General features: G+C 44.5%; 1 protein-coding gene across 4 annotated transcripts in view; it reads left to right on the top strand.

The window, feature by feature from the left end:
* Positions 1 to 24,701, top strand: part of TAFA2 (TAFA chemokine like family member 2) — a 151,779-nt gene that overhangs the window by 57,522 nt on the left and 69,556 nt on the right. Inside the window, exon 2 of one of the 4 annotated variants that reach the window (XM_077338678.1) lies at positions 8,739 to 8,830. The exons of the other annotated variants lie outside the window; for them this stretch is intronic. The gene's annotated coding sequence lies outside the window, so the exon portion shown is untranslated. The remainder of the gene's footprint in view (positions 1 to 8,738; positions 8,831 to 24,701) is intronic. 4 annotated transcript variants of the gene reach the window in all.

Here is a 24,701-nt window from a genome sequence, read left to right as displayed (position 1 = left end):
CTTCAAGTTCACTCTCTCCCCCAGATATCTGGACATCTGGACACCATTCTTTGGGTCTCCTCTTGATGTCTGGGTGTCCTGACATCATTAATCTCAGATCCACCCTTTTGAAGGGATCTGTTGATGAGGTTACAGAACCAGAGCTGACTGTGGGGGAATAGAATGCTTAAGATTAAATCTCTGCTGCTTTTTTGTATGGTATTGTGTTTTAACTATGGGGTTGTATGGTTTTATAGTTATAATTAATTGTTTTGATGTTGAACTGTAAGCCGCTACAAGCTGGCCTTGGTTGAGAGGGGTGGGTAACAAACAAACAGTTGCTAAGCTAATCTAATTCTTCAGGTTGCCATGTCCTGCAACAATAAATAGTCAAATGGGATACCAATCCATAATCATTCATAATACAAAAAATCACAACTTGTTATTTCTAAGTAAAGTCTTCTACATGATTTATTGCTTGAAAAACATTATTTTTCTTGATGAGGTAACTTTAAGCAGTTTCTTAATGGTTAAGGATCATGGAACATTAGGCACCAAATAAGGTATGTCCCATAGCCTAAAATGAGTGATTCTTCCATAGCAACATCTCAGTGAAGTCACTTATCATAGTCTTGTCATCACAGAAGGAAAACAGTGTGCTCTAATGAGCTTTTAATTTTATGTTACAAGCAAGGTAGACGTAGTATTTCGGAATGCAGTGTTCACACACAGCATAGCGGACAAAGCAGGAGATCTAGGTAAAGAAATTCATAGAAACCATTACTGTTCTGTTGGAGAAACTGGTAGAATATATACTACTGTGTTCAGAAAAATTTCCCATAATTTTAGTCTGGAAACTATTTTAAGCTGACAGACCTCATTTATCATCTGTGTTTTATGGTGATCTGAGTTTTTAATGCTGAATTTTAATCAATATCTCTTAATTTTTTATTATTTTTTGTTTTGTAAGTCACCTCAGGTTCCTGGGGAGGCAGCATAAGCATTATCTAAATAGAATAATACCATTTGGTAATAAAGGAGAGTATGTAACAATATAGAATTTTAGTAGCATTCTTTGAATGGAGATCACAACTTCTCTTTCTACTGGGATGGTACACATTTTTTTGCATTGAAAAGTATCTGACATTCCAGATGAGTACAACTAACTAACTGATTGTACATTAAGAGGATAACAGTCTTTATGTTATGGATGATACTATATCTGTTCAGTTAAGAGAAGCAGACATAGAAGAAATGATACATTTACTTGCAGTTGAACAAATTTTACATGCAATTGAACAAATTTTTAATACCAGTGATGTCATATTCAAGGTATGTGCTTTGTCAGATACAATGTCATGAAATGGGAGTAATCAGTTCAAAGTGTGGAAATAAATTAACATACAGCATAATAAAGGTTCCTAAATACATGCATCTGATCAAGACACTGTTTTTCAATAGTGTAATCTATTTCAATGGTATCCAGTTTAACGACAAAATGTTAGCCCAGCTGAAACTTAAGGGAGTACACTTGGTGAAATTCTGACATTGTCAGATTGAATGAAATGTAATTACCCAATTCTGCTCTATTGGTGAGAATGTATATTCATAATATGAGACAGATCAACAATAGACTCCAGTGCCCAAGATCACTGCATTTCTTTAATCATGTGCTATAGTCCAACAGTAGAGTACTAAATAAAGTTACACCCTTCTAAGCTCATTCATTTATTTTAATTTGTACATTAAAATATGTATATACCACCGTTTCTTGTGGCTTACAAATTATAGTTAAGAAGATATTACAGTTTAGAAAAAAGTCTCAAACTTGCAAATAATCTCCTGGCACCAATAGATACCAGTAATTTATAGTACATTAAAATCCCTGATAAAATAAAACGACATTATAGTGCCTTCTACAAATTTCTATAGACTTTCTCAACCAGGTTTTTGTGAAGCCTTGGAGTTTCTTGACGGACCTAGAAAGGTTTCCTGAATGGGTGGGAGTTAATTAATTTTATATATAGTTTTAGGATTTGTTAAACATTTATTGGATGATAAATGATCCATCCCTCTCAAAATGACCAATGTTGTGCCTGGAGGGGGTGGGAAAGGGGGGGCATGTACACAGCTGTGAGGTCCCTGCCAGTTGCAACATCATCAGATTCTGATGAAGAAGTAGTATGGAAAATTGGCACCTGAGCCACAGGAACCACTAGCAGACTCAAAACTGGCCCAGGAGCTCAGCTCAGAACCTGAACCAGGTATAAGCACTCTGCCTCTGGGCACCCGGCTGGTAGCAGAAGCACCAACTGATTTTCCACTCTGATCTCTCGAGCCCAGAGAACAATGGTGTGGCAAGCAATGCTTCATAGAATCATAGAATCATAGAGTTGGAAGGGGCCATAAAGGCCATCTAGTCCAACCCCCTGCTCAATGCAGGATCAGCCCAAAGCATCCTAAAGCATCCAAGAAAAGTGTGTATTCAACCTTTGCTTGAAGACTGCCAGTGAGGGGGAGCTCACCACCTCCTTAGGCAGCCTATTCCACTGCTGAACTACTCTGACTGTGAATTTTTTTTCCTGATATCTAGCCTATATCGTTGTACTTGTAGTTTAAACCCATTACTGCATGTCCTTTCCTCTGCAGCCAATGAGAACAGCCCATGTTATTGGAAGAGATGCTGCTAAGCTAGGTTAAGTAGTATAACGTGGTCTGGCCTCCATGAGTGCTTGCAGAGCCCTGACTATTTAGGCAGCTGTTCATGTTTATCTGTCATGTTTAAAAGTATTGTGGAGACAACAGCTCAATGTGCTGAGGTCGCTTATTCCTGAGCTGGCATTCCCCATTCCTGCTACCTTGCTTCATTTGGATTCTCTGTGCTCTGCTGACCTTCAGCTACAGACCTGCATTATGGACCCTCTTCTGCCCTTGTCTGATTCCACTGGTTTTGTGAGTGACTGTTTTGGCTCTGATCTTCGACTTGTGTTTACAGCTCCCTTGAAACTATCTGCCTGGTAGCACAGGAATCCTGGGCTATGTCTAGAAACCTGACAGCAGCTATGCTTCCCAACCATATTCTGCATGATCGTACCACTTCTGGGGTTTCTTGAAGCCTGAAGAATGTGTCAGGGGGTTCTCAACAGTAAAAAAGTTGAGAAAGGCTGCTATAGACAGTGTGTTCCTCACCTCTTCAGTAAGTCTGTTCTGCAATGGGTATTATAAAACTGAAGAAGGCACGAGCTGTGGTTTCTGTCTGACAGAATGACTTAAGTGAAAACAAAATTTGAGTCCATGGGCATCTTTAAGATCAATGAAGTTTTATTCAAAGTATAAGCTTCCATGTGCTTACTTACTGGAGTGGTGAGTGGGATAAACACTGAAAATTAATGCAGTGTGCCTGTGTGATCCAGAAGTGATGTGGGCACATCAGGGGTGATGCTCCTGTATTCAGGCAGAACTCTGTAGTAGAAGCTGCCCCAAACAACAGAGCATCACCCCTTCCAATGGACCCAAGTCATTTCTGGGACATGTAGGCATGTTGTATTAATTACAGCATTCCTCCCTTTTGGGTGTGGGAGTGGGGACCTCTGCCACCACTTGGGTGTCTGACATTGCTAACCACTCATAGGCAGCAACATGAGAACCCCAGAAACTTGTTTACTTCCTGGGATTGCAGAAATATGAGCTAACACAACCATGTAAATCAGACAGTTAACCTCCACATGTGTGACTGTATTAAATATAAGAATAATATTCCTGTGCTTATTGCATATTGCTATTATATTTTTAACTCATATAAACTACATTAGCACATCACTTCTGAATTAGTCGATACAACATGGCCCATTTTGCATTTCCTTTCAGCTCTTATTATTGTAATGATATATAGAGCAGTGGTCCCCAACCTTTTTATCACCGCTTGACAATTTTACTGAGGCCCAGGGGCGGGGGTAGTATTTTGCCGAGGGACGTTGCCACTGCCTGAGCCCCTGCTCCACTTGATTTCCCGCCAACATCCCTGAATTTCCACCACTCGCTTGGGGGTGCTGCCAGCAGCAGCTGCACAGTGCCATGCCGAGGGGGAGCCACAGCCATGGTGGCCGCTAGAGAGCACCAAAGGTGAGCCGATGGCAGAGTAGCAGGGCAGCCCCTGAGGCAGCAGCCGGGGAGGAGGATGGGAAGGAGCCGCGGCCCGGTACCGACTGATCCACCGGACCGGGGGTTGGGGACCACTGATATAGAGGATAAGTATCTATATAGGCTGCTTTTAAAGGTTTTTTTTTTCATTTTAAAAAAGCATCTCTTCTGATGTGAGCCAGGCTTCATTATCAGAAAACTGCAACATATCTTTACTGCTTTAATAAAAACATTACTTCCAAGATTACACTTTATCAAAGCACTGAACAGGACTGCTAGTTGCCATTGTCTGGCATAATATTTTAAAGGTATGATGATTTAGAGATGAGTGCATGAGGATTTGATCAATTTATGGTCAGATAAATTGATCCCAGTCAGCAGGCAAGAGCTGATGGATGAAGGAGGTAGGGACCCTGGGGCGGGGGAGTGATCATGTCTTCCTAGAATTCTTTGTGGGGGCCAAGGAAGTTTGTAGTCAGACATGTATATTAGACTTTTGTAGGGTGGACTTTAATAAACTCAGAGACATGATGAGAGTCATCCCATGGACCAGAATGCTGGAAGAGGAAGGAACAAGGGACAGGTGTGCTCTCTTTAAACACAAGCTATTGCATGTTCAAGCCATGACTATTCCAGCAAGATGGAAACATGGAAAAGGATGCAAGAAGCCTATTTGGATGAACAGAGAACTTCAGGAGGAGTTAAGGAAGAAAACGGAAATGGTGGGAAGGACAGACCTCTAAAGAAGAGTATCTGCAGGTTACTAGGCAGTATAGGTCAGCCATCAGAGAGGTCAAAACTGGGAGTGAGCTGAGACTGGCCAGAGAAGCCCACTATAACAAGAAAGATTTTCCAGATATGAGGAGTAAACATAAGGTAAACGAGGCAATAGGCCCGCTGTTTGGTGAAGATGGAGAAACTCTGACATAGAGAAAGCAGAAAGACTATCTATTTTGCTTCTGTGTTTCCCCAAACGAATATGGACACATCTGTGGGTGGTAGTAGGCAAAGTACCATGTCTGGGTGGCAGGTTGACATGGACAGAGAGGTTGTTGAGAGGTGGTTGACTGAACTGGATGAGTTCGAATCCCCTGGGCCAGATGATATGCATTCGGAGCGCTCAAAAAACTTTCTGGAGAGCTTTCAGAATCCTTTTTCATCATCTTTAGGATCTCTTGGAGGACTGGAGATTGGCCTGAAGACTGGAGGAGAGTGAAGGTTATCCCAAACTTCAAAAAAGGGAGGAGAGATGACCCAGTAAGGCCAGTGGGTCTGATCTCAATTGCAGGGAAGATAATTGAGCAGATTTTAAAGGGAACGATCTTAAATCATCTGAAGGACAATTTGTTGTTGTGGAGAAGTCAGCACAAATATGTCTTGGGCTCTTAGGCCATTCCAATCTGGCTTCCAATCTGGCCATGGAGTGGAGATGACGCTGGCTGTCCTCACAGACAATTTCCAGAAGCAGTTGAATCTAGGTGGATCAGTACTGCTGTTATTGCTAGGCCTGAGAGTAGCTTTTCACATGGTTGATCATGGGCTATTAGCCCAATGCCTAGCTGTTGTGAGGGTTCAAGATGTGGCCCTTCAATGGCTGCAATATTTCCTCCAAGGTCAGGGACAAAAGGTAGCACTAGGGGAGAGAACCTCCCAGTGGCATGCCCTGATATGTGGGGTCACACAAGGTGCTATTCTCTCCCTGATGTTAGCAACGGTATGAGTCCCCTTGCCTAATGGATATAGAATTTTGGTTGGGGGTTCATCAATATGCTGATGACACCCAGCTATATCTGTTGTTGGATAGCTATCCATCCATCCATCCATCCATCCATCCATCCATCCATCCATCCATCCATCCATCCACACTCTCAGAGTCTCTGGTAAAGCTGTGATGGACTGGCTCAAGTAGAATCGGATAAAGACAGAGTTTCTCTGGCTGGGTTGTCATGCTTCAGAAGGAGCACTACAACTCCTGGTTCTTGACTGGGTCCAATTAACAACTTCAGCAACCATCAAAAGCCTGGCTGTGACACTGGATGCCTCATTATCTATTGAAGCCTAGAACATAAAACTGCCCACTAGGCTTTTTATCATCTTTGCCAGCTGCAGCGATTAGCACCCTAATTGTCAGCTCTTAAACTAGCCATTTTGATCCACATGATCCAGGCGGGATTACTGTAATTTAAGGTCTAGCAGTCAGACACATGGTCCCAAGGGGATCAGACTGGTCTTAATCAGGGCCAGGGCCTTTTTGACATTGGCTTTGGCTTGGTGGAACACTTTGCCAAATGAGATCAGAACCCTGCAAGACCTGAGATAGTTCCACAGGGCTTGCAAAAAGGAGTTCTGCCAGACCTGTGTTTGAGGCCTGACATTTGACATTAAACCCACTGACCTCTTGTGGCGCAGAGTGGTAAGGCAGCAGACATGCAGTCTGAAAGCTCTGCCCATGAGGCTGGGAGTTCAATCCCAGCAGCTGGCTCAAGGTTGACTCAGCCTTCCATCCTTTCGAGGTCGGTAAAATGAGCACCCAGCTTGCTGGGGGGTAAAACGGTAATGACTGGGGAAGGCACTGGCAAGGCCACCCTGTATTGAGTCTGCCATGAAAATGCTGGAGGGCATCACCCTAAGGGTCAGACATGACTCAGTGCTTGCACAGGGTATACTTTTACCTTTATATGCCACATTACAATACAGCATTATATTTCAGTGGCCACTATACTTTTTTAGGGCAGTCCAAATTGCATAAAATTTCAGAGAACAGAAGTAAGAAATTATATTGGGGCTCTTTAAATAGCAGTAACATTTTAACACCCTCATTTTTAACAGATCAATCCAATTTACAGTTTAATTTTCAGAGTGACTCTTGTCTATAACAATGCTGCACCTGCTTCATGATCTGACAGGAAGTCCTCTATAATGACTGGGGAAGGTACTGGCAAACCATCCCATACTGAGTCTGCCATGAAAACGCTAAAGGGCATCACCCCAAGGGTCAGACATGACCCAGTGCTTGCACAGGGGATACCTTTACCAGTTTGGTGTAGTGGTTAGAAGTGCGGACTTCTAATCTGGCATGCTGGGTTCGATTCTGCACTCCCCCACATGCAGCCAGCTGGGTGTCCTTGGTCTCGCCATGGCATTGGTAAAACTGTTCTGACCAAGCAGTGATATCAGCGCTCTCTCAGCCTCACCCACCCCACAGGGTGTCTGTTGTGGGGAGAGGAAAGGGAAGGTGATTGTAGGCCACTTTGAGACTCCTTCGGGTAGGGAAAAGCGGCATATAAGAACCAACTCTTCTTCTTCTTCTTTACCTTACCACTAACCTCTGACATTAAACCCACCAAACTATGTCAACCAGTGTGGATTATGCTATTTTCACACACACCCCACCCCAATCCCATACAATACACCAGCGTTTCTCAAACCTTTTACAATTGAGAAACCCCTGAAACATTTTTCAGGCTTTGAGAAACCCTGAAAGTGGCACAGTCATGCAGAATAGCTATGTACATGCTCACCAAGGGCCCCTCCCTTTCCCTGCCAGGCCCATCATTGGCCTTTTGGGGAGGAAGGGACAGGGCAACATGACCATATATGGCCATATCACCTGATACATTTTTAACACATTTAAAAATATATTAAAATTAATTTACACCCATTCAGGAAACCCTTCCAGGGCTGTCAAGAAACCTCACGGTTTCACGAACCCCTGGTTGAGAAAGCCTGCCATATATGGTCATATCACTCAATAAATGCATAACATATTTTAAATTATATATAAAAATGAATTAACTGCCACTCATTTAGGAAACTCTTCCAGGGCCATCAAGAAATCCCAGGGTTTCACAAAAACCTGGTTGAGAAAGCCTGCAGTAGACAAATCTCCATGGGCAATCAGTAATTAATTTTATTATGTTTTAAATTTTAATTTAAATCTAATTAGATTTCTATTTTTTATATCCTAGACTTTTGATTATGTTGTGATCTCCCTGAGTCTGCTGAGATGGGGCAGAATAAAAGCCCCAAAATAGATACATAAATATAATTCCCAGAGATAGGAACAAACCAAAACAATTTGCCATCCCAAGTTCCTGTAACATATAATTGAAGACACAACCCTCAGTCTTTTCTGTCACATGCAAAGGCTCCTAGAGCATGTCTCAAATCACAGAGGGCTTCATTAGTAGCGTTATAAAGAATAGCACAGTAAATACATTCATCTGCATAGTTTGTGATTGTCATGCAACTCATGAAGGCACAGGAGCTTCAGGTAGATGAAATGTGAACATTCTTAGTAACACATCATAAGAATTCTACTGTATATGGTTGGCAACACCCTGGAGAAGAAATTTCTTGCCTGTTTATTAGATGCTTTATATGTGGAAATGAGCAATTGAAGTTTATGATGTCATGAAGTTAAGTAATATCACTTGGTAACATCCCATCAAGCCTCTGATAAGGGGACAGGATATTTTCTCTAGGATGTTGGCAGTCTAGGCAGGAAAGGGAAAATCCCATAAAGATAATGCATTATCCTGAATCTTCTTTGTACTCTAGCGTTGCTTGACTTTCGCTGTTCATTTGAGGGTTACTACTGTCTTCTCCTGCCCCACCAGGTTTTAAGGCTCTTCCAAAACTCTGGAAGACCAGGGAAGAAAGTGGTGGAATGGGCAAAGATACAAGAAGCCCTCGAGTATCATTAACTACAGTGAGTATCACTGTAAATGTGAATAATATTTTTAAAATATTCAGAGAACAACACTTGAAAAGATAAATCTATGGATGCTATGCTCTTTGGCTTATGTATATGTCTGCTGATTGGTCAATGGCCCTATTAATTTCTCTTTTATTAATATATATAAAAATAATCAGCATGTTATTTCCTACTATTACTAAATATTAATTTTAAAGTTAGATTTTTATGTATTTATTTATTTAATTTATTTTTACATTTATATACCGCCACTCTCCATTTGAACTCGTAGCGGTTTACACTAAAACAATAAAAACCAGTAACCCCTAAAACTACTTAAAAACATTAACATTACCATTTAAATATAAATACAGCAAGATGGAATATATAAATTCTGATTCTTCCATCACCCGCTATCCAACTAGCAGTCAAAAGCTCTTATTCTCATTGGGAGCAAGGGTCCTGATCTCACTATTTCTAAGGGATCCCCAGATGGTAACTCTGGGCACCCACCATGGCCTAAACCGTATGCCTGGCGGAAGAGCTCCATCTTACAGGCCCTGCAGAAAGCTGACAAATCTGGCAGGTCCTGTAGCTCCTCAGGGAAGCCCTGGCCCTGGTCAAGGCGAGGCAGATATCCTGGAGCCCCGGGACCATCAACAAATTTCTTCCCACAGAGCGAAGTGCCCTGCGGGGGCATAAGGAGAAAGACAGTTCTGCAGATAGGTAAGGCCCAAACTGCATATAGCCTTGAAGGTCAGAACCAAGACCTTGAACTTGATCCGGAAACAGACTGGTAACCAATGAAGATGCCAAAGTACCGGCTGAATATGGGCCTTATAAGGTGTCCCGGTAAGGACCCTCACAGCTGCATTTTGTATCAGCTGTAACTTCCAGATCAAAGACAAGGGTAGTCCTGTGTAGAGTGAGTTACAGAAGTCTAACCTGGAAGTGACTGTTGCCTGGATCATCATGGTCAGGTAGGGTGCTAGTAGCCGCACTTTGAGCAGATGAAAAAACGCCATCTGGACTATCTTAGTGACCTGAGCCTCCATAGAAAGGGAAGCATCAAAAGCCACTCCCAAATTCCTGGGGGTAGATGCAGTTGTTAGTTGTACGCCATCCAGGCATGGGAGGCATGCTTCCTGATCCTACCCTCGTCTACCTAGCCACAGGACCTCCATCTTGGAGGGGTTGAGTTTCAGGCGGCTCTGCTTGAGCCATCCAGCCACTGCTTCCAGATAACGTAACATTTTTTACACTGACAATATTTAACATCAGAATGTACTGCAACTCTTTGTGACTGATCAGACTTTACATGCTGGATTTTTACATACCAAAGAATTATACATGTGTTGGACTTGCCAACTCTGCCTTGGAGAATTCCTGGAGATTTGTGCACAGAGCCTGGGGAGGAAGGCATTTGGGAGGAGGAGGCATCTTCAATGAGGATGTGATTCCATCTAGTCTACCCAGCTAAGCTGCCTTTTCTTCCAGAGGAAATTATCTCTGTAGTCTGTAGATCATTGTAAGTCTGAGAAAATTCCAGGCCCACCTGGGGGTTGCCATCCTTATATAGATAGGGCAGATAGATAGGGGCATGCATGCTTAGGGATCTACCACATATTTAACATTTTCAAGGAGATTATACCTAAAGTAAATCTAGCAGATACTGGAAGAAAGGCTAAACAGAACTAATTAATTTTGTACTCTGTATTGGTATGTTTCATAATGCAGTACTTGGCAAACCATGGGAAGTGTGCATGCAGACTTAGTAAAGTGAAAAGATGTAGATAAAACTTGCTATGCCAATTTTTGTTCTCAGTATTTGGAGCAGCCTTTCTCAACCTTTTTGCCATTGAGAAACTCCTGATACATTCTTCAGGCTTCAAGAAACCCCGGAAATGGCGCACTGAGGCAGAATATGGTGGGGTAGCATGGCTGTATACAGGCTCACCTGGGGTACTTCCCTTCCCACTTAACCCAGGCCCATCATTGGCTATTTTGGGAGGGGGGGCAGGTTTACATGACCATCTTTCCCCCCTTAATAAAACAGTAAGGGGTGTTGGGGTGGGCTCAGTCCGTGATGAGGAAGGGCAACAATTGATCCCATGGCCCTGGACTGACAAGCGGAGGGGCCAATTGGAAGGCGCGAAGTGCCTTCCGATTGGCTCCTCCCCAGGACAGACCAAAATTCCATCCAGCCAGGGGCAATCTGGAGAAATGGCTGCCAGTCTGCTCCTGACCACCAAAGGGAGAGGAGGTCAGTAGGGCTGCCGAGGGGGATGAGAACAGAGGCTTGGACAGGCTGTGCCAGCCCTTTTCGCCCCAAGGCTGTCCTAACTGTCATGTCCAACTGCAAATTGCCTCAGAAACCTGACAGAGCTGGCAGAAGGCTGCAGAGTGCTCCCCCTCCCCCCCTTCAGGCTTGCTGCGAAGGAGCCTCTAACAGCCCCTGACTGAGGGGAGGGAGGCCTTTCCAAGAGCAACGCAGGGGAGCCTGAGGGCCTTCCTTTTTTGGAGGGGGGGACTTTCCCCTTCTGCCAAACAGTTGGCCAACAGGGAGGCCACAGAAAAGCCCCTTTTCACTTAAAATACTGCTCTGGCCAGGGGTTAGACACAGCCAAGCCATGTATCTTTCTTCTTTGCTACTCTCTGCAGGTTTGAGGCCACTGCACAACGTTATTCTGCAGAGGAAGCTGGCTCTTTTGTCTCCTGTTTCATCTGCACAACAACCCTGTGCAGTAGGCCTCAACATTCAACCCCATGCCCTTACAGACTGGACAATTCCTCCCCTTCCTGTTCCCACTGCGAAGCTCTAGTGCCCGTTGTATTCTTGAATACAATGGGCTTTGCCCCTAGTATGTATAAATAAATAAATAAACAAACAAACAAACAAATAAATATTCATGTTACCCAATAAACTTTTAACATTTTTTTTAAATATATTAATATATTAATAATCCCACACAATCAGGGAAACTCTTCCAGGGACATCAAGAAATCCTGATCTAGAGCATTTCTGAGGTTGATGAGTGTGTTGATGTTGCAAAAGCCCCCATCCTCTTTCCTAGCACCATATATCCTTTTACTAGCACCACATAATATAAGTATTAAATTACCTTGTGCTGATTTGGACCATGGGCATATCAAGGTCAGCCCTGTCTACTTTGACTGGCAGTGACTCTCCAGGGTATTGTGGTCCTTCACATTGAATGTTACCAGATCATTTAACACTGAAGAGTCCAGGAAATTGAACCTATGGCCTTCTGTATGCAAAACTGTTGGCTCTGTCCTTAAAAACCTCACTGAAAGTTAAACACCCATAAGTTGCTCTGAGCAATATTTATAAAAGCATTCATGAAATGTATATCAAACCCTTTAAGTTTAAAGAATACAAAAGAACAGGAATCATGGCACACAGAAACTTGGCACCCTGCTGTTCATAAATTTATGTTTCATTTGCTATAGAAAGAAAATAACTTTAATGGCATAATGTTGCAGTTAAGGATGCCAGACTCCAGGTGGGACCTGGGGACCTCCAAGAACTACAGCTCATCTCTAGACTACAGAGATCAGTTCCTCTGGAGAAAATAGATATCGTGGAGGGTAAATTTTATCGCTCTGTACTCCACTGAGGTCCCTGTCCTTCCCATGATCCACCCCCAAATTTCTATGAGTTTCCCAGCCTGGATCTGGCATCCCTACTCCCACATGCCTATGGCCAGGGGAGATCTGGGAAACATAATTACACTACTTTTGCCTTATTGCTGTGTGATTATCAGTGTCAAATGCTTGTATTGGAGGGGGGGGGGAAATCTCAGCATTTCCCATACTAGTAATCACCATTTTCTATTGCCAAGCAAAAGAGTTTGCACCAGCAGGCACTAGAATAAACCATTGATTATGTTTTCCTCTGTAGCTATCATGTTTGTACAGAAATGTACCAATTATATCAAGCATAGCCTCATGCATTTCTGTTTGTAGCTTGTGTTTGAATGTAGTCATTGTTGTTTATTTAGTATCTAAAAGCATACAGTTTGGCCACACAATGAATCATACTGGAAATTCCAAACTCATGAATGAAGCCATATACCTTTAGTCATTGATTTATATGTATGTTACATAACAATGGGGAAGCTTTGAAAGACAATTAACATTTTTTTTCATGAAAAAAAAGAAAGACAATTAACATTATAGTAAATAAGTAGCTTCTTTTTGTATGCTAAAAATAAATCCTTTGAGTAAAGCTAGTTCAGTTAAACTGCTGTATGAATGTCTATTGCTTCATGAATGGTAGGGATTTGCAAAAGTTAAGACTCAGAGCTATAGGCCAACAGGGGTTCCAGAGAAAGAGTAAAAATACAGTCAGAAACTATCTTCATTTCTATATGAGGCCCTCAGCAAAGAATCAGATTCAGTAACAGGGTATAGACTTAGAATAAGAAAAGGTATAAAATTCAATGCAAGGAAGGACAGGATTTAATAACCATAAATATTGGGGACTGTTCACCTACTTTGCTCTGTCAGGTCCAGAAGGCACTGTAAATATTAGGTTGTAGAAAATAGCAAGCTCGCTGTCCAGTAGATTGCATCTACACATTATGGTAGACAGTAAAGAATTGGTGTCCAGATTTGCTTACATAGAGACATACATGGATATGAATACACATTTGTTTAATGCTCGTCTAATTAATTATTTTAGATTGGCATTTTTTCCAAAAGGAATTTTATTTGACACCTTTAACAAAATAACATTTGGCAGCATGTTATATGATCAGGAACAGCAGCCATTTAATGAAATGTATGTTAGGCAATGTGTTTTTCACATTCCATAGATTGGCTGTAGGCATTGTTTCCTTAGAGGGTAGAGGCTAAATAGTTCATTAGGCATGAACCAGGCACATGGGCTAAAAATGCACTGCTAACCAGGTATGTGCGTCCTACAGAGCAATGTAAAATATATTCATTGGAAATACCATAGGAATTGTATGTGGTTGCAAAATTTCATTCTCTAGTTAATTTTACTAGATATTTTTCAGATGTCTTGAGGCCTGTAAGGCAGCCACAGGCAGGGCATGGGCTATGGACTAAGCAGTCCAGTGATGCTTTTCTTCATGTGGCCACTGTGTGATGTTTTGTTCTATGCAAAAGATTTTCCAAATTAAAGGATCTGGAGGCAGCATTTGCACAGACATCACGTTGCACACCCTCATTGCAAAGCAAGCAAGGAACTTCTCCAAAGTCTGCAAACAAATCTGTAAGTTTGGATTCTGTAGAGCCTAAAATTGGCTTATCTCTTGTATTTCCTCAGAACCTAACCAGGCACAATGTTTTTCTCATGTAAAATATTGTTTCCTTGATCTACTCTTCATGCAGACAGGCTGTTCCAGGCACATATTTACTGTGCTCTCTTGCTATTACCCCAAATATGTGTTTCTACTGCAATGCTAGAGTGGAGTTGTTCTCATTTGGATGCTATCCCAAGATGGAGCTCTTCCGCCAGGCTTTTGGTTGAGGCTGGGGAATAGAGCTGTCCCAGGATTTATGAACTGGAGGTCCCACGTAGTGGAAAGCACTGTGATTAGATCTTCCTGGCTATATCAGAGAGGGGATGCAGTTGGGTGATGTGATCTACCAACTAGAATAGGGGAATAATGTTGTTCCGCCATCTGTTGGATTGTAATATTATATTTATTGGAAATTAAATGAAGGGTTTTTTTATTGAAGTATTTTCATATTTTACTAGTAACCCCCCCACTGCATTCAGGGATGCAATGGGTGCTAGTGGGGTAGTGGGGGGGGGCAGGGGGAGGAGGTGTGTGGGGAAGGCAGTTCCGTGGCCCCCCTCCCTCATGCAGCCACCCTCCCCTCCCCTCCCTAAGCCTTCACCCTCCCCCCAATGCAGCAGGGTTTCCCCGGCCAAGCAAGTCTTCAGCAGGCCGGGGAACGCTTCTCCATGTCTTTCCCTCCCCCCATGGAGCACACCTTCACCGGGCTGTTCCATGGCCCTCCCCTCCCTCCTGAAGCCTCCCCCTCCACCCGATGGAGCATACCTTCCCCACGCAGAGCAGACTCGGAGGGCGAGAGTTCTTTGGGCTGGGGAAGGCAACTCCATGGATGCCCCCTCCTGAAGCATCCCCCCTGCCCTGATGCATAAGGCCGTAGGATCATTGGCCCCCCCACTCCCTGGCGCATCCCCCCTCCCTCAGTGGTGTACGCCTATCCCAGCTGGTGTGCTACGCGACATGGACCAGTGCTGTGCTCTCAGTCTGTCAACAGTGGGTGTCTCGTGTAGGTGACATGGGCACCTCCTAGGTGGCACAGCTGCAGGGGGCCCTCCTAGGCATGACAGCCTGGTGATGTGCCCCACTGTGCGCTTTGCCACTGCCTCCCTTGTTTGCCTCCTGCGTCTGCCTCCTCTGTTGCACTGGGGCTGGCGGCCCCCACAGAGCGGAACGGTGTGGCCAGCTGCTGCACCCCAGTGTGTGCCCCGCCGGCAGCCAGGTGTAGCATTGGATCATTGCAGAGGCGCTGGCCTTGGGAACCAGGCATGTCTGTGGGCGTGAGACTGGTTGGGCACTTCACGGACTTCTCCTGGAGCAGGCGCTCTAGGGGCCGGCCTAATCCAGTCAGGCCCAGCTTTGCTGGAGCAGCTCAATTGGCCCGTGTGGGTGGAAGCGCCACTCGGCCACAGGGGCTTATCATAAATATTAGTCGGCAAAATGGTAAGGATTGTTTTTATCAGGCTGAAAGCTGCCTCAGGCCAACTGTCGGGAGGGGCAGGGTATATACTTTAGTTCTTTCAAAACAGTTCTTTTCTCTGTACTTTTAAAAGCTTAGACGTCCTGTGTAATTTGATAAAGAATTGTGAAGAGTTAATTCTTCACAGAGCCAGAGAGCCTTGAGCAACAAGCTGTTCCAGGAGATTTAATTGGTTAGCGATAGCTGAGGAGAAAAAGACTTCCGAACTAGATGCTGACGAGAATTCAGTCTGATTTCATCTCTAGCTGAAAAGAGTGGGAATTCAGCCCTTACTGAGATTTCCCCCAATTCTTCTGAACAGAGACAAGAGGACTGGGGGGAAATGGGGCAAGGATGAAGAGGTAATTAGATAAAGACTCCTATTAGGGCCAAAGAAACAGGATAGATTTTCTAGAGAGAGATGAAAATTCCCTGCCCAGTCAAACAGGGAGTTAGATCTGAGGAGCATAGAGAACCCTAATCTGGGTGTAAACTGCACGGAGTTTTTATTCCAATCTCAGGTTGATTCAATCCCTGCCCTCTACACAGAATGCGGTTTCCATTTGGATTTTGGCCGATTTAAATTTTCCTTCTGCAGCAAGAAGGATTGATCCAGAGTGACCCTACCTTTATTGTGCAATATCTTAGAGTGCTTTTAAACCTCAATATTTTTCAAATCTGGATTGGGAAACAAAGTTCTGTGGCAGAGAACCTCTGATAGGCCATACCTGGCCATGAGACAAGCTTGTCTTAAAGGAGAAGCCCCTAATTTCTCTCAACTTCTGTCGGCCTGGATTTTTTCTCCCTTCTCTGCCTTTTTCGATCCTCTCCCCCCCCCTCCAAGAAAATAAAGAGGCTCCCTGCTTGGCTCCTCTTCCCCCTCCCTTCAAGAAAAGAAAGAAAGAGGCTTGGCTCCCCCCCTTATGAACTACCCTAACCACGTGCAGAACACTTTCCTGTTTCAATGGGGGGGGGGGGGAAGAGGAAGACCCGAGTTCAAAGCGATCTGGATTCAACAGGATTGACAATGGAATAAACAAAGTAAGTGCAGACTCTGCCCTGGTGTAGTTAGTCACTGCCTTTAGAGGCCTTAATACTTAGTTAAAAACTCAAGAAGAGTACTGATGTTTCAAAGGAAGGGGTTTGGGTACTGGAAAGAGTGCGCCAGCCTTCTGGAAACCAAGACCGAGAATATGGCAAGAAAGTGTACTGAAGTGTTTGGAGGAAAGACTGGAACATAAAGCCTTTCAACATGAAGATTTAAGTAACAGCGACTAGCTTAAGAAACTCTCATTAGCTTGAAACATAAGAACTAAAGTCCCCACCCACAATATGAGGCCAGAGAAACAGCCCCATGCAGTGCACTCTGTAATCTGAGACAAGTGTGCCCAGCTGGGGACAGGAGACTTGTGGCGCTGACTGGAGACTTAATTAGATTCCCAGTTTATGCCATGGCTGTTCAGTGCGGTGGGAAGCTAGTGGTAGAGAACAGGATTGACAGCACAGACCTTGATAGACCAGTGGCTTGACTGAATATCAGATGGTTTCATGTGCCTACTGTTAGGGGTAGTGATTCTGGGACCTGAGGAAAATTCGATCAGCTGTGCAAGTCCCAGGAATTGATCTATATACTTTTTTTCTCCTTATATATGTATATGGATATAGTTATAAACTTGTATTAATCAGATCCTCTGACAGAATTCTGCATAGTGATTTACTTTTAGGTGATTGAATGCATCATGAAAATTTAATTGACTGCATGGATGTTGCAGTCTGTCTTTAGCATTTTTTTAAAGCGCACAGCTGCCTCTTTGATAGCATCTTGGTTCTGTAAGTGCTAGTAAAAATAACGGGTAATAACTGATGCCATTACCAGGCAGTTAATTTGTAAAAGGCTGTGAATTAACAATTTTTGCTATTTATGTGGCATGCTAATTTTTCTTGCAAAAGAAAATCTACAGTGATGAATAATTTAAATCCCAGTTTCCCTGCAAGTCTATAATCACGTGCCCTACAGAGACTGGAGTACATTCTGCTGTGAGTATTGTGCAAAAGATTAGTAGCTCCTTGGTGACGAGGCTGCTGTAGCAGTGTGAATTGCACTTTTAATTTGTCTTCCCATTTGACAGGGCATCTAATTATACTTTCTAAAATCTGTTCTAAATTATGCTTTTTAAATCCTTAGTTGAAGGATATTTACATAAAAAGGTAAAGATTAAATAAATTGTTTTAAGTCATATCAGCAAATCATTTAAATGAGATTGCCTTTTCTTCTGTAGCTGAAGCTAAGTGCTAATTCTATTCCCACCATGTTCAGTTCCAGTCAGTCAAATCCAGCAATAAGCACTTGTTCCTGTTGTTGTTTTTAAAACAATGCAATGAGGTATGAAATATGTGACAGGTGCATTGTGCTTGAAGTCGATGCAAGTCTTCTAGTTGCTGACTTGTTGATTATGTTAGGGCTGCAACGTATTTAAACTCCATGTCTCCTATCCTTTTTTGTAGAACAGCAGAAAAATTGTTATTTAATTAATCATCATTTTTATATAATAAAAAAAACAAACTACACATTCAAGGGAAATTGTTACTTTTCACCTCTCGTTCTTTTTTCTGTCTCAGTGTAGAAGATTGTTATAGGATATAATACCTCCTCTGTTTAATGGTGCATCATTTCATTCCATTATCTGTACACAGCCCGTGGCGCCACGGGCGCCACGGACTGTATAAAGGAGTAAGGGCTGGTGGGGAGGAGTTAGGGCGGGACCGGTCCGGGATAAAAACTCGGAGGGGTCCAATCAGGAGCCGCGAAGCGGCTCCTGATTGGCCCCTCCAAGTGTCCATCCCGGCCCAAGCAGGCACTTCGCGCGGCTCCCCATTCCCTGCTTCACTGGCAAGGGAGCACCCGCCAGCCGCGCTATGCGCGGCTGGCGGGTGCTCCCTGCCCGGCGGACTGACGCGGCTGCCAGGGACTCCCGTCCATTCTTCCGACGGACCTCTCAAAATGGCCGCCGCCCCCGACAGCCAGCAGCCACCTCCGCCGCCGCCAGCTGGCCGCCGCCGAAAATGGCCACCGCAGCCGCAGGCAGCCAGCCGCCGAAAATGGCCGCCGTTACAGCCTGCTAGCCTGCTGCCGCCGCAGCCAGCGAGCCAGCCGCTGCCAAAAATCGCCAACCGCCCAAAATGGCCGCCCCACCGCCAGCGACCCGCCGCCGCCGCCAGCCGAGCCGCTACTGCCGTGACTGCCCCGCTGCCGTCCGTCAATACAGGTAGGCCGCTTCCCCACTGAACACCTTTTGAAAACCTTTTGTGCGTAGAGTTTATCCAAGCTCCAAGCCGAGAGGCAGCAGAAAAAAAAACCCTGTAGGAGCCTTTCGCTGCTCCAAGCCGAGAGCCAGCAGAAAAAAAACCCTGTAGGAGCCTTTCCCAGCTCCAAGCCGACAGCCAGCAGAAAAAAAACCCTGTAGGAGCCTTTCGCAGCTCCAAGCCCGCACGCCCACGAGAGCCAGCAGAAAAGCATTAACCCTGTAGGAGCCTTTCGCAGCTCCAAGCCGAGAGGCAGCAGAAAAAAAAAACCCCTGGAGGAGCCTTTCGCCGCTTCAAGCCGGCGCCCTGGGAGCCCCGGCAGCCGCCCACAGCGCAGCTGCTGGGTGCTCCCTGCCCTCATGGCCCCAGAACACAATGGAGCTGCTGGGAAAGCCGCAGAAGAACAAAAAAATGCAGAGGAGCCGCCACAGCCCAGCGCACCACACCTGGGACTCCCCGGCAAAAACCACGAGACGCCGAGGAGCCGCCGCCCGCCTCCTCTTTCAGGTAGCCTGTCCCTCGCTCTGTTCCTCGCCTGCCGCTCGCTCTGGTCCCCACCTGCTAGCGCCCATTGTCTTCTTCATACAATGGGCTTTTTTACTAGTAATTCCATAAAATAGCACACAGCATTCATGTTTTTTCTCACATTATGTGTGGCATAAAAGGATGAATCTCTGTTCTGGGACATATGGGACTGGAGCCCATGTACCACTTGCAGAATCCCAGTAACAGAATAGCATGTTTCCATTTCCACCTTACTACTGCATTCTACTTTGCCTCCTGATTTGAAGTGCTGTCCCTTGGGAACAGTAGTGGGTGTGATTTGGGCTCCACAGTAGTTTGCAGAAACTGATTAAAAAATCTCCTGTTGTCCAAATTTGCAGAAAATTAAATTTTGGATCATCTCTTTGGACATTATCACTCTCAGTAGATGTGTCAGAATTACAGCACAGCTTCTGACATTGGTATAGAATGCTCAACAGACTAGGGATGCCATACAGTGCTTGGCAACTGGTGTGTGTGTGTGTGAGGGGGGGGTTGTGTGTGGGGGGGTGGCAAAATCTCAGGAGAAAAATAAAAAATACAGCCTTGATACTTCCTACAAATTGATGCAGAAAGTGATAAGGATAGCTCTATGAACCACCAGAAACTCTGTGCTAGAGCTATAGAGTTTCTGATGATTCCTAGAATTTCCTCATAAGTTAGCTCTAAGTATAACTGGAAACTTTGGTAAAACCATAGTGTTTATGGCAATTCCTAGAACTATCTTTATCACTTTCTATGCCAAATTTCAGTTAGTAATGTGAGTGCTTTTCTTCTTAATTTGTGTCTTGCCTTCACTCAGAGTAATGGCTGGCAATGGCATATAGGGTCAGAAGATTCTCTGCCCCTACTTGGGGCTTGGCAGCCATACAGCAGCCAGATGCACAATCCTTCAATTGTATGGCAATATTAATAGGTTCCTGACTTCTGTATTGGATTGTTTGGTTGGATTGTTTTGTTCCCTCTTTTGTTGTTCACAATATTAAAAGCAAAGCTTGTGCAGAAGGGAGGAGGGGTTAGTGGGGCTGAAAACTGCCATGTTTTTTTAGGAGTCTGTTTTTACTGTGTGTATGTGTGTGTCCGCAATTGTTTTAATGGGGTTTTACTGGGTTTTTATATGGATAGATTGTGACCCGCCACGAGCCTAAGTCTAAATAATAAATAAATAAAAATAATCAATCAATCAATCAATCAATCAATCAATCAATCAATCAATAAATCAATAAATAAAACAAGTACTCTTGTTCCTGTTCAAGTGCTCCTTTGAATGCTATACAGACTACCAGTAGCTTAGTGGAAGCCACATTTGTTGGTTCTGGAGATGGGGAGAGCAATAGGCAGCCATGTGGTGTTCAGCTGACAGGTCCTGTGGGGTGCTGGATCCACAGTTGCAGGTCAGCCTGCAAGTCAAGGTACATGTCAGGTAGGGTGGGGCTGCAGGCAGTCCTGGGAGACTGGACTGACTCTCTCACTCCTATAAAGTAACGCCACCACCGAGATTCATCTGGAGTCTAACAGTATCCTCCTGTGGCTCATCCTGCTGGTTAGCTAATTTTAAACTAGGGTTTCATTGCCATTCAGAGGATAGGCTTTGGCAGCCTCCCCCCCCCCCCCAATGTTTGCTTTGATGCTGGTATGCCTTGCGCCTCATGGGTCATGCCTTTCCTACCCTAGCATGTTGGCAGCAGGCTTCTGTGGGGACAGCCATGTACAGCTAAATGCAAGGATCATGTCTTAACAGGGTTCAAGCATGGGGTATATGGCTGTTCTACATTTTTCTGGCCTTGTTTCCTGGCTTGGGTATAAAGGAGGCTCTGATACCAAGCCAGGGAGGAGAATGGTAGGAGAGCTGTGACTGAATCGAGCTGCCTATCCAGGAGAAAGAGGGTTCTCCAGTCTCGTAGGGGAGTCTTGCTCCCAATCTGAAGTTTGTAGGAGCAGCCCAGGGAGAGTCAAGGAACAGCAGATGGTGGAGTTCAACCAGGCGCATCCCTACTTTGTGAGATCTGGTTAGATATACCCAATAAGAGTTAGACTTCCCTACATCTGAGCCTTACCAACCCTGCCCTCTGGGTTGGTGTTTTCCCAGGATCCCTGGAGGTGGTCCATGCTGGCCTTCCCAGGCTTGGCCAACTGTCCCTGTGATGGCCCTGGGGATGGTTTGGCCATGGCCCAGCCAGCCCCCAATGCCGCGGGACTGGCACAGCTCCTGCGGCATGGTGAGAGGTCCTCAGACTGGTTATACTCCGGGCATTGCCTCTGCTGGGCCCTGGCTGTTCAGATGCCAATGGGACTGTGGTGGTGGTCTTCAAGTGGATTGGGTTCTAGGAGCAGCCAGCAGGGGTGGTGCAGTGGCGCCTGGGCTGCAGTGAAGGCCAGTGAGCATCAGTCATATAGGTTTCAGCTTGTTAGCATTCTGTGGGCTTGCATCATGGATCTGGGGCTTTTACCCTTGGATTTTGGTGTGCACTCTTTTTGTTTTGGTGCTGCCATGGTGGTCTTGGAATTAGGATTTTCTGCCTTCCAGACATCAGTTACAGGTTACTAGCTCTTTACTGGGCTGTCAGGGTTCAGTTATCTGAGTGGGACAAGGATATTTGGTTATATAGGATGGGTTGGTTTGTTGGTTACACATGTGGGACCATTGGCAAGAACTGGGGGTGATCATGTCTCCAGCTTATGTGGCAGTTCAGCATTGGGATGGATCCTTTTGGGTGGGGAGGCAGTGTCTGCTTTCCTGCATCTTGCATACTGGGGACTCATCTAAGGCAGTTGGCCCAACTCCATGTCCGGTCACCGGGACTGGTCCGTGGATCAGTAGGCTGTGGCTCCTCCTTGTCCTCCTCTCCAGCTGCTGCTTTGGGGGCTGCTCTGCCACTAGCTCACCTTTGATGCTCTCCAGTGGCCACTATGGCTGAGGCTCCCCCTCGGTATGGCACTGCGCAGCTGCTGCTGGCAGTGGCCCTCAGTGGGCGGCGGGAAGTCAGGGGCGCTGGCAGAAAAGCAAGCGGAGCAAGGGCTCAGGCGGCAGCGGTGATGCCCCTCAACAAAAGACTACCTCCCTCTGGGCCTCAGTAAAATTGTCAAGCGTTGACAGGTCCCCGGTGATAAAAAGGTTGGGGACCACTGATCTAAGGGATTCATCACATGGCAGGTATGTTGCCCAACACAAAATCCCTACCCATGCTCTGCCAGTCTTCCTTCAGTATACTTAATAAGTATACTTAATAAATAAACTGTGGCTGTGTTATTCCTAGTGTTTTGGTGTTCTGTTGTATCTTTCCATGCCTGTAGTGCCCTTTATGCCTCTGGACCTTCAAGCTGTAACTGGGACTTACCCATCACTGTCTTTGTGGGCTCTGGAGCTGGAAAGAGCAGCATTCAGCCATGCTGCTCTAGCCAACAGGCCATGTGATCAGTGAAAGTTTGCCGTAGTGGGAGGTCAGCATGCACATCAGGGCATGTGTCATATGGGGCTGCTGGCAGCCCAGCTACTGGGAACTCATCTCTGAATTTTTTTGTGGCTTTCCTTCCTACCCTCCCTGTGCTTCAGTTTTTGTGGGTATATTTACTGCTTGTTGTTGTTGTTTTATTGTCACATCTTTGGGTGATTTGGGCATTGGCATGGATCCTTTAGATTAGAATGAAGAGCTTGGGGGCTGTCAGTTGGGCTTTTAACAACAGGTGGCAAGGGAGCCATGGCCAGTGCCCACATGGTTCCTGAGTTTTGCCATTCCTCGATTTACCCACAGCAGATGGATTGAGATGTGAAATTCATTGGACGGCAGGTAGGATCGATCCCCATGCTGTGCTAATGCTCCTGTGGTATACTCAATAAAGCTGTGGCATTGTGATTCTCAAAATTTCAGTATCTGCTGTACCTTTCTTTGCCTGCACTAACCCCTTTGCCTCTAAGCCCACAAGTGAATACACATTTTGCCTGATCTCTTCAGTAAAGAGTATAGCAATGGTCTGTAATTGTGCTACCAGCACTCCCCTGTTCCTGCCCCCAAGCTCCTACCAGTTGCTAGGCATGGCAAATATATGCCACTCAAAAGTCATTAGAGAAATGTATTTAGGAAGGAGCCGTGCAACCACTTTCATCCATCCCCCCCAAATAAATTACTTATTTACAGAAGTACTCTTCATCCAAAAGGTCTACATAAATCAACCCAATACTTACAAAAATCTAGAACCAACAGATGTTATATTCTAGGTAAATTGTTGTCACTCATGAGCTAAGATCCATATGCATTTGGGCATGTTATAATTACTTAATTTTTAAAAGTAGATGTATTTTAAATATAAGATACTAATAAAGTCAAAGGATTTCCATAAGTGGACATCAGACTTTAAGAACTGGAATTGGTGCAATGTCAGATGGAATGTAGTGATTGCATCTATAGAACACCTGCTGCTTACAAATAGGCAAATTACTCAGGTTTTTTGTTCTTTGGGTCATAATGCTCTTTTGTTCTGGTAATGTTTAATAAACTTTAAACTGAAGGCATTTCTTATCAACCAGGGTATATCCCTTTGCTTTGAATACTAAGAAGACTGAATTTTGAAACATTGTTTTTTTAAATAATTTTGATATCTTGGTATACAGTCTTAACAATTTGGTGGTGATAGCTTCCAAATTATGCTTCTCTTCTGCAGTGGCATTAAAAATTAAACCCAATTCCCTTGGTGTTAAAAATTTTGCTCAGTGTTGATTGATCTCTTAAGTCTACATGTTTGCCCTGGGCATTGATAGTTCATTTTTTATTCATCAAAGTATATCACAATTTGTAAAATAGGGAAATTCCACACAATTTAGCATCTTTCCTTTGAAAAAGGAAATTACTATAATTTTAATAGTGTTAGAGGTGATCTTGTGTATGTGGCCTGCTTTGGATGAAAGAAACTTCAAGAAAAGATAACCATCTTTGCACAATAGAGTAGTCTATGCATCCTGAACAGGAAGTTGTAGCCAATCCCAACACCCTGACAAGCATACTTAAAAAAATCAAGTTCAATAATTATATGCATACAGAAGTAATAGATATAAATATATCTGGAACAGCTTTGCTGTATAATATAAAAAGCTAAGGCCTAGGTGAGTGGAGAGTGAGTGGGGCCAATCCAATCTTTGGGACACAATCCAAAGATTGGACTGGCCATGTCCCCCTGGACTTGGGACCAATAGGCAGATGACACAGCCCGCTCCCCAGCCTGGTCAGGGGCAATCTGGTGATATCACTGCCAGTATGTCTCTGAGCACCACAGGGATAAGAGGTCAGTAAGGCTGCCGAGT

Source organism: Paroedura picta, chromosome 5, assembly GCF_049243985.1.
Source record: "Paroedura picta isolate Pp20150507F chromosome 5, Ppicta_v3.0, whole genome shotgun sequence".
Classification (NCBI taxonomy): domain Eukaryota; kingdom Metazoa; phylum Chordata; class Lepidosauria; order Squamata; family Gekkonidae; genus Paroedura; species Paroedura picta.
This window is presented reverse-complemented; position numbering and strand designations above follow the sequence as displayed.